Source organism: Enhydra lutris, unplaced genomic scaffold, assembly GCF_002288905.1.
Source record: "Enhydra lutris kenyoni isolate GAN:26980312 unplaced genomic scaffold, ASM228890v2 scaffoldscaffold36, whole genome shotgun sequence".
NCBI lineage: Eukaryota > Metazoa > Chordata > Mammalia > Carnivora > Mustelidae > Enhydra > Enhydra lutris.
Genome location: NW_019154120.1, coordinates 13301607 through 13308719, shown reverse-complemented (window position 1 = coordinate 13308719; position 7113 = coordinate 13301607).

Sequence of the window (7113 nt, the reverse complement as noted above, 5' to 3'; positions counted from 1 at the left end):
AGGGAGCCGGCGCAGCTCGGTACCTTCACGGAGCATCTTTATGGGCCAGGCGTTGTAGGGGCAGGTGCTTTGTGGGTGTTACTACATCTGCTTATTCTCCCAATCACCCTGGAGATTAGCACCATGCCCATATATTTTAGGAGGAAATATGGGCTCAGAGGAATGGGGTAAAGCATCCAAATTGGTGATTAGCAGGGTATGTCTGCAGCTGTCTGACCTCCTTCTCCTGTGACTTAGGGCCCTTGAACCCCTGGGGTAGGCTCCCCCCAGACGGCTTTGCGCAGTCACTTGTGCGTCCCATGGGACCTCAGGCCACCCACTGCTGCCGATGCAATGTCTGTCTCTGTCCTCCAGGCAAACGGAGTGAAACAAAACTCCTCAGTTAGTCCCTATGCTGGTCCCCAGCAGGACACTAGGCTAACTGGCAGTTGTTGGTGGGCTCCTGTCTCTCTGCGGAGGTGGCTGGGCCCAGAAAGCAGTAGAAGGAAGTGGGATTTCAGAAAGGCCTGGAATCTTAGTCCAGATGGGGAAAGACGAGAACGGGCAGGGGTCCCACAAAAGAGAAGCATGTGCTCATTGTTTACAGAAGAAAAATGAGGTGCTAGACTGCACACGAGGCTCAGAGTGGATGGAACTCGCAGGAAAGAGCAGGAGGTCAGACTATGTGGGTGCATGGCCGGCCCTGGCACCGGGGGCCCTGATGACCCTGGTGTCCCGGGCTGTGGGGCTGACACCAGTGCTGGCTTGCTGTGGCCATGGATAAAGTGGGCACATAAAAATATAACTTCTATCTATTTATACACACACATACTTGGGACCCGGGATTCCTGAGCCATATGCAAATATTCAGCCAGTTTTCCAAAGTGGTTCTCCCATTCCTCACTATCTTTTATTAGTAATAGTATTACTATTATTATAATTATTACTGTAATTACAATAGTAGTAGTGTGTTATAATACAAAATAAGGCTGGTATATTATTGCCAGTAGTATTATTAGGAAATAATTATTATTAAAGATTTTTTTTTCAATTATTACCTTTATCGACCCCATTGCCATTTAGAAGCTGGGTACTGGGCTAACTATGACCTATGTTACAATTCAGCTTCCACAACAGTCCTGATGACTGGCTTGAGGCGAAAGGAATTGAGATTTCTGAGACATGAAAATATTTGCCGAGCACGTGTGGCTGGTGAGCTGTGTTGCGAGGATTAAAACCTGCCCCCCCACCCGGCCCCGCCTCGGACTCCAGAGCCCCTTCTTTTACCCTCAGTGCATTTGATTCCATTAAAAGCTTTTACTTGATGAATTCAATCATTTCCCCTCAAGAGCTAACTTGGTTCTATTTAGGTTAAAAATGGAATATTGTGTTCAATAGAAGACAAATGAATGTAGGTAAAGATAAACTTTAGCTGAAGATTTACCTAGGAAGCAAAATTTCTAGCAGTATTTGCTTTTCAAACATTTCTGGTTAAATGTAATAGATATTTTTTTAAAAATTCGAGGCTTTTCCCTCAGGGGTGACATTCAGTCCCCTATAGGCCCTTTGCTTGCTCTTCACACCAGATCTGAAAGGCCTCCCTACTGTACTTTTAGCTCTTGGACCTGAAACTGCTTCTAGGGCATTCTTTTCCTCAGCCCCACCCAACTGCCACAGAGGATTTAGTAGATGGGCGTATCCCTGTTGGAAGGCGTCTGTTTCTGTTCCCATCCTTGGCCCAACAATAATGGCGCCTCCAGTGTGTGACGGCTTTCAAGTGTGGGGATCAAAGTATGTTACGAACAGTAAATGACTATGCCTGACCCAAGTTCTGGAATAGATAAGTAGATCGTGCTGTTCTCCATTAGAGATAAGATCTATGGATGTGTCCCTAGAACTTCTCACAGCCTTAGAGGAACCTTGCCAGACCCGCATAGCCTGAATTGAGCCCCACAATCTCCTTTGTGTCTCCCCACAAATAGTAAATATTAATACATACTTTTGATTGATGGGAAAAGAGCATCTGATCGGACAGGTAATCCGTGTGTTTGAGTTGTTCTGCTGTCTCTCAGAACTAACAAAGCCTTCTTGCTGACTTTAAAAAAAAAAAATTATTCGGTATTTCTGAAACAAGTCTGGAGGATCACGAGTTCTGTGGGGATGAGAAGCTGCTGTGAAAATAGGAATCCATGCTTAAGAAGTCACGCACAGGTTGTGTTGAACGAAGTTAAACAGGTTCTGCAGTACTTTCTAAGCTTTGGAGAAAAAGCTTTGTAGCTCTCTGGGGGAGTACGTGGGGCTTCGTTTCTTAAACTTATGACCTCTACACCTGCTAGTTACACTCTAACTCAGAGGACTATTGCTTCATGGAGTAAGTAGCTGGGACATCAAGTTGAAGAGAAAATTCCAGATTTGCCAGGTTGCCATGTGGGTGCTGTGAATAGAGCACTGGCAAGGGGAGCTGGGAGCCCAGATTCCAGCATCCAAGCCTTTCACCCTTTCAAGGGCTCAGGTGCTACTTGAATATGAGGGAGAGCCTTGATAGAAGTGATCTCTGAGATGCCCACTGATGGCAGGAAGTCCCCTGGGGCGAAGGCAAATCTTCTCCACTTGAGCCAGTCCTCACTCAATCATCCAGGCAGAGCCAACCACCACCTCCATCTTCAAGAGCCCGGTTGACTCTTCTCTTTGACACTGGGAATCAAGGTTGGCCTTTCCAAGGTGAAGAGGCATGATTGCTATGGCTGCCAACTTAGGGAGGGGACAGAAACACCTGAGACAGACTTCCAGGCCAGTTCTTGGACCTCCCACTGGTGGTCAAATGACTCTTCCTCCAGCAATCCCAGACAGGAGGTAACTAATGCAGGTGGAAAGTGTGAAGGGAATGAAACTAGCTTCTTCTCCCTACCATATATATATATATATATATATATATATATATATATATATATATTTTTTTTTTTTTTTTTTCTGTCTACTTATAACACAGAGCTGGTTCTTTCCCTACAGACTACCCAGTCTTTCCCACTTTCATCAGTACCACTGCATATGGCTGTATTGGGGGGACTCTAGTGAGAGGGTAAGGGGGATGACCTCAAGCTGACATTCCATTTATATAGCGGCGCACCAGGTGTGGGGCTGTGTCAGTTGGAGGAAGGGTCACCTCTTCTGAATTCACACAAAGGTGCTGTCCAGGCTAACAGTGGCCCTGTCCAGTTCTCTGCAAAATGTGCAAAAGAAATAAGAGCATCATCATATCATCGTTATTTCCATTACTACCACTGCTGATATCATGTTCATCAAGACAACATTTCCCTTTGTGAAGAGAATGATCCTTATCTACAATTAGGCCCATTAGAACTACATAGGCTTTGCCCTGCACGCCATTGGTGGGAATGTAAAATGGTGCAGCCACTGTGGAAAGTGGTACGGAGTTTCGTCAAAATATTAAAAATAGAACTACCCTATGACCCAGAAATCCCAATTCTGGGAATTTAGCCATAAGAACTGACATCTGGATCTTGAAGAGATACTTGCACTCCTAATTTCACTGGAGTACAACTCAAAATAGCCGAGAGACGGGAGACCGCCTAAATGTATGGATGTTGAGAACTAGTTGCAATGACCATCCTGCTTGCTGTGCCCACAAGCTGAGACCTGACTCAGCTCCTTGGTTTTACCCTTGCCCCTTTCTCGGTCATCCTGTGTCCAAAAGTGGGCCTTATCATCACCATCTTCAGTTCCATGACTTTTTTAGGGAAAATGCATGAATTTAAAGGGAGTTTTATGCAGAAGGACCAAAGCTTGGACACTGCAGGAGCTGAACGCTTCATGTTCTGCACCCTGAGAAGCAAGTTTTCTTTCCTTTTTCAAGAGCCTGGTGTTGATGACTAAGTTTGACCTAACACTGAAGGCAGGTCGTGGAAGGCTGAGATGAGCTTCGTTCCCCTGTCCTTAATTCTTATTCTTTGCTGACTGAGGAAAAAGCAGAAACGAAATGCGTAGGGTAATTAGGTCAATGGCTTTCCAGGTAGAGAACAGGTTTTCCCATTCTTGGCAGTGCATCATTGCAACATTGCTGGCCGGAGAGTCCGCGGGCGAATATGAGGCCATCCTGAGCGTCGCTCTCTTTGCCATAAAATTAATCCCAGTGGGAACCCAAGCGCTAATGATGGAGTTACAATAGGTGGTGAAGAAGGTGACACTAGCTTTTTCAATAATTTTAAGTGCATCAGTCTCAGTAATGAATTTATTTCTTTTTTAGAAAAAAATTGTATTGAGTATCCAATAGGCAACGCTGCTTGCTCACCTAACTATGAAGCCACCAAAGCAGACTATCACGTCCGGCCTCCATCTTGTCCACAAAATTATTAAGAAAATCTTCCACAGCTCCGCCATTCATTTACTTGTTTGATAGACATTGGTTGTGTTAGACACTGGTCGAAATGTGGGGAAGGAAAGACATGAATAAGACATAGAGGCCATAGCCATGTAGGAAACGAGCCATTGGCTAGGATGAGAATAGGGTAGAGCGTCTTCTGAGCACAGAAGGAGGGTTCCCAGCCCAGTCTGAGGGACCCTCCAGCATCGAAACTGAGTTTTAAAGGACCAGGACGCATTACCCAGGGGAGAAAGGCAAGGGAGGGAACAGTAGCTGCAAAGCAGAGAGGCAGGGGATAAGACCTAGTTGTTGGGTGGAAGGGGTGTGAGAAACTCCTGAGAACTATTAGCTGCTAATCTCACTCAGCATAATGCCCTCGAGGGCCATCCACGTTGCCGCTGCAGTAGGTAGGAATTCTTTTTATGGCTGAATACTATTCCATTGTATGTACGAATACCACATGGAGAAGGGACTTTTATGCAGCACTTTGGGCAGTGTTGTTTCTCGTTCATATTCATGGGACTATTTTTCCAAATTAACAAGCTTGTTTTCGGTTCCGAATTCCAAGTTTTTTGTGGGCAGTGGCCAAGTGAAGGAACAGCGATAGGTATGTTGGTTCCGTTAGTAGAAAAACGCCCCAGTTACGTGATGTCAGCTTGATATCAGTTATCATGAGCTATTTCAACTAGGAAATCATTTATGCTAATTTTTTAAATTTAATTTTTTATTTTTTATTAACATATAATGTATTATTAGCCCCAGGGGTACAGGTCTGTGAAGCACCAGGTTTCACACTTCACAGCACTCACCATAGCACCTACCCTCCCCCAATGTCCATCACCCAATCTCCCCCCCTCCAACCTCAATTTGTTTCGTGAGATTGAGAGTCTTTTATGGTTTGTCTCCATTTATGCTAATTTCAGCAGTGGTTCTCTTTTTCTTTCACAGCTTTTAGAATTTCCACTTATCCAATGAAAAACACCTGGTATGAACTCAGTAGTAGATTTGAAAGGTTAAAAGGTTCAACAGTAAAGATAAAATTATTTTTATAGCGATGACACAAATAGAAACTTTGGTGGACCTCCATGTCATAATGGAAACAATTTTCTCTCCTAAATTTATAAAAAAAAAACCCTCGTGAAACAGCAACAGACTTGGAATTGCGTGCATTCATAAAATTTATAACAGTGTCCAAACAGGCTGCACGACTCTACCAACACAGAGGTTGCAGTGGCCCAAATTCATCAATTTGTAGGTGCACACACACAGCCACTACAGAATTTTTGAGACACCGTCATCAGTTGGAGTTTGGAAAGGCTTGATGTAATCTAGGGGCAGGGGTGCAGACCAGATTAGCCACTGGTTGCTGACAAAATCTAAAGGCAGAGAGACGAGGGGTGGTGGAACACGAAAGGAATTTATTTCAGTAACGCCAACAGCAGGAAGACAGCGGATTAGTGCCCCCCCCCCTTTTTAAGATTTTATTTATTTATTTGACAGAGAGAGATCACAAGTAGGCAGAGAGGCAGGCAGGGAAAGAGAGGAGGAAGCAGGCTCCCTGCTGAGCAGAGAGCCTGCTTCCTCCTCTCTCTCTACCCTGGGATCATGACCTGAGCAGGAAGCAGAGGCTTTCACCCACTGAGTCACCCAGGCGCCCCAACTTTTGTATTTTCTTACCAGAATAAAATACAAGAGAGACCCTCAAATTTGCACAATCTAAATTTAGTGATGTGTTCAAGAGGATCATAGAGAGAACTTACTTGACAAGTGGTGGGTTGTAGGACGAATGTTCTCTGAGTAAAGGCGAAGACACGTATCTATGGTGTTTTCGGGCTGCATTATTCAGTACTGAACTGCAGGAAGTTTGAATCAAAACTATCCCTCCTGCAGCGGAATTAGCTGAGCTTACCAGGTACACTGGCTCAGGTTAGAGAGACTATCTTCTCAGTGTTTTCCATTTTTTTAATCATAAAATGCAACTTTGAAGAAGATTTCTGCCGATCTTGGGAAGGAATTAAAAATAAATCATATTGAGAAACAATATTCTTCAGAAAAATACTAGAGACATAATACATCTCCCTGTTTCAGTGATACAATGATGATTCTGCTTATGTTTATGTTTTTTTTAATGCTCAGATAATCATTTTGAGGGGGTTTCTTTGTTTTTCACATTTTGCTTGGTGTGCACATGCCATTTTAAAAGACAATTTTATTTTATTTTATTTTAAAAGACAATTTTATTTTATTTTTGAAAATAGTTTTCATATAGAACTATTTTCAAGATCTACCAATGAAATAAAACCAGTTTGGCAGTCAACTCAAGACCTCACATATCTACATCTATGCCTGACTATGTCTGTCTATCCATCTTTAATCATTTTTGGTGCACTTTTTACTTTCAGATTGTGTGGTCACACTATTTTTTATATTTAAAGATCTTATTTATTTATTTGTCAGAGGGAGAGAGAGAGAGCACAAGTGGTGGGGGGGATAAGCAGGCAGAGGGAGAGGGACAAGCAGGCTCCCTGCAGGGAGCCCAGTGTGGGGCTCGATCCCAGGACCCCGAGATCATGACCTGAGCTGAAGGCAGACACTTAACTGACTGAGCCACCCAGGAGTCCCATGGTCACATTCTTTATAAAAGACGATATGAGGGGCGCCTGGTTGGCTCAGTCGGTTAAGCATCTGCCTTTGACTCAGGTCATGATTCCGGGGTCCTGGGATTGAGCCCCATGTCATACTCTCTGGTCAGC